A 3251-nucleotide genomic window follows, 5' to 3' on the forward strand; every position below is an offset into this window, starting at 1 on the left:
TAAAGGTATGGCATTTAATAGGTTCTCGATATAAGGATTTATTAAATAAGTGAATGAAAATGAACTCTTTAGTATTGATCTGGCCCCACTTTCCATCCGACTTTTCATGTGGTATTTATCTCACTGTGCAGTACCTCACTCTGAAATCCACAGTTACAGACACACCAGACTATGTCACCCTTGCCCACTCTGCTCCCCACATTTAGGGGCACATCTGGCCTTTCCGCTAAGTCCACCTCCTCTGCCTGGAAGATGTCTCTGCTGTTTTTGAGACACTGTTTAAGGTCACCTCCCCCAAGAGCCGTTCTCAGCTCATTCCACCCAAGTAGAATGGACCACTTTCTTCCTCCCTCCAGCCCCTGAAAACAAGGCTTCACATGGCTTGACTGAGATCTACTGGAGACTCTTCTATGAGCTGGATGAAGTTCATTACCAGCATGGGGTCTATGAAGCTGAAAATCATCTCAGAGTTTGCAGTTACTTTATAAAGTGAAAAATTACTTTCTATTTCAGCAGCATTGAAGAAAAACAGTATATATGGCCTTGACTATTTTTGTTTTTGTTCACACCTCCCAAAAAAAAAGCTTCTGGTAATGCAGCATAAACATCACAGACACTGCAGTTAAGTAGGTCTGTATCTCAGCAAGTGCTCATAAAAAAGTTTTTTTAAACCCCTCTCAATATGCCTGCTTGGACAGAGGAGCCTGGAAGGCTGCAGTCCCACGGGGTCACAAATGAGCAACTAACAGACAATACATACATACACACACACACACACACACACACACACACACACACACACACACAAGCTTGGCTAACGCTGCTTGATGTGAGTGAGATTTGAGGCCTGCTACTTCCAGATTTCCAAAATGTCTCACCTTTGGGGTCTGCCCCCAAACTGACTCAAACTTCAGAATTCCTAAGTTCCTTAGATACCCTTTACCCCAGTTTCACTTATTCCAATTATGCCTCTAGTTCTATTATGACACAAATGACCTTTTAAACATCTCACTTTTCATTAAGATAACATTTTTTAATTTCTTTAGCAGAGTAACTCAAATTTTTATCAGCTTAACAATTCCATAATATTTTCATCTAAGAAAACATTGGGAAAACCCCTGGCATAATTAACCTTTACATGTTTCTAAGAGTATGAAACACATCTTGGACACATGGCTATACAAACAACATATGAAACATTAAAACACTTTTCTTAAAAAAGCAACTAATACCACATTTACTTGTCTTTTTGATGTTATTTCAGGTTCAGTAGAGTCATTTTGGTTCAAGTTGGCAAAAATTTCCCCTACCCCTCTAGAATGGTTCAAGATGTAAGCCCTCAGGCCTCTTTCCCCTTCTGTCCTTGGGAAAGATTCATCTTGCTCTTTCAGTGGTCATGCAGGGTGAAGAAGAAAACAAAGAAATAATCACTGAAACCACCAAACAGCATATAGATATAAGCTAAGAGACATTGTCATATTTCCAGTTCATTTGAAAGACAAAATCCATTTGACTCAAGGCTACATGTTTTTCAGACCCAAGGGAGATGGAAGTGAGAGGGGGAGAAGGAGTTCCTTTTGTCTATGAATTTCACTAGAACTAGATTACTATGTCATCAAATAAAAAGTGGCCAGCCACAGACTTAAAACAGGAGGTCTTACTAGCAAGTAGCAGGAAAGTGTGCTGTCTTTCTGTTGCCTGAAAGTCTTATATTTATGAGAAATTGAGGGCAAAAACTGTCTAAACATTGTTTCTGCACAAACCAGAAAGTTTATATTTTTCAAATATCCATGTTAATATTCTACTACTATCTGAAAATCTAGGTGTTGTGGGCAGTGAAAGTGTTACTGAATTCTAAGGCTCTGCAGACTCTATATACTTTAACATACTCAATATAACAAGCATACTTCAGTCACCGTAATGAACAAGGACATCCCAAACCTGGGCACGAAATCTTTCGGTCTTTTGTTGGTAGGTATTTTGTCTGCCTCTGTGTGTATATGTATCTGCAGTCCTGAAGCAGTGTGTGCACTTATACATGATAACATCTTGGCTCATTTGAATAGATGCAACCCAAATATAACACTTGTTATTGGAAAAGAAAATTCTTATTTTTCTTTGAATGTCCTTATTGACTGTGGCTTTTCATGACTCAATATATTTTAATTAACCATAATTTTTGGTTTTATTTTTAGTTTTCGATACTTAGATTGTTGCAATTTGGTCAATCAACCATCCTTTAGGCTAGTTTCTCCATCTTTCTCCAGAATTTCTAAAGCATCGTTACTTTCTGACAATATATGTTCCAAGTCTGTCTAGAATGTTACCCCAAGAATGGAATCAGCGTCTCTCCAAAGAGACCTGCTTTCACTGGTGGAGAATAAATAGTTCTGGTTTGTCTGCTATAATGTGAAATGTGCATTAATGAAAAACCTCATGTTTTACAAAAATACGCATTAAAAGTCATGGGGTCTCAAAGAGTCAGACATGACTTAGTGACTGAACAGCAACAAAGTTTTAGGGTGATATATTATGTAGTTGACCAGAACGCAGAGAAATATACTATACTAGTGTATGAAAATTAAGCATAGGGATGGAGGATAGATTATCTGTCTTGAGTGTAGTGTTGGGATAACTGTAGCTGGGCTATTTAGAGGCAGAGTTAGAAAAGATCTCCTTTGTATATATGAGCTCACATGAACAATTTTAAGGTTTAGTTTTACATTTCCTCTGTGCTATACCTACTAAAAATTTTAGCTTCTATTGGGGCTTCCCTGATAGCTCAGCTGATAAAGAATCCGCCTGCAGTGCGGAATGCAGGAGACGCCAGTTTGATTCCTGGGTTGGGAAGATGCCCTGGAGAAGGGACATGCTACCCACTCCAGGATTCTTGGGTTTCCTTGGTGGCTCAGATGGTAAAGAATCCACCTGCAATGTGGGAGACCTGGGTTTGATCCCTGGATTGGGAAGATCCCCTGGAGGAGGGTATGGCAACCCACTCCAGTATTCTTGCCTGGAGAATTCTATGGACAGAGAAGCCTGGTGGGCTACAATCCATGGGGTCGCAGAATCTTCCAAACTTTAAGTTCTTCTCTTTCATAACTTACTGAGTCATTGATTTATTTATGAAAGTGAAAGGGTGAGTTGCTCATCATGTCTGACTCTTTGCAACGCTATGGACTCTGTAGCCCGCTAGACTCTTCTGTCCATCAGATTCTCCAGGCAAGAATACTGGAGTGGGTTGCCATTTC

The sequence above is a fragment of the Muntiacus reevesi genome, chromosome 22, assembly GCF_963930625.1.
Source record: "Muntiacus reevesi chromosome 22, mMunRee1.1, whole genome shotgun sequence".
NCBI classification, from domain to species: domain Eukaryota; kingdom Metazoa; phylum Chordata; class Mammalia; order Artiodactyla; family Cervidae; genus Muntiacus; species Muntiacus reevesi.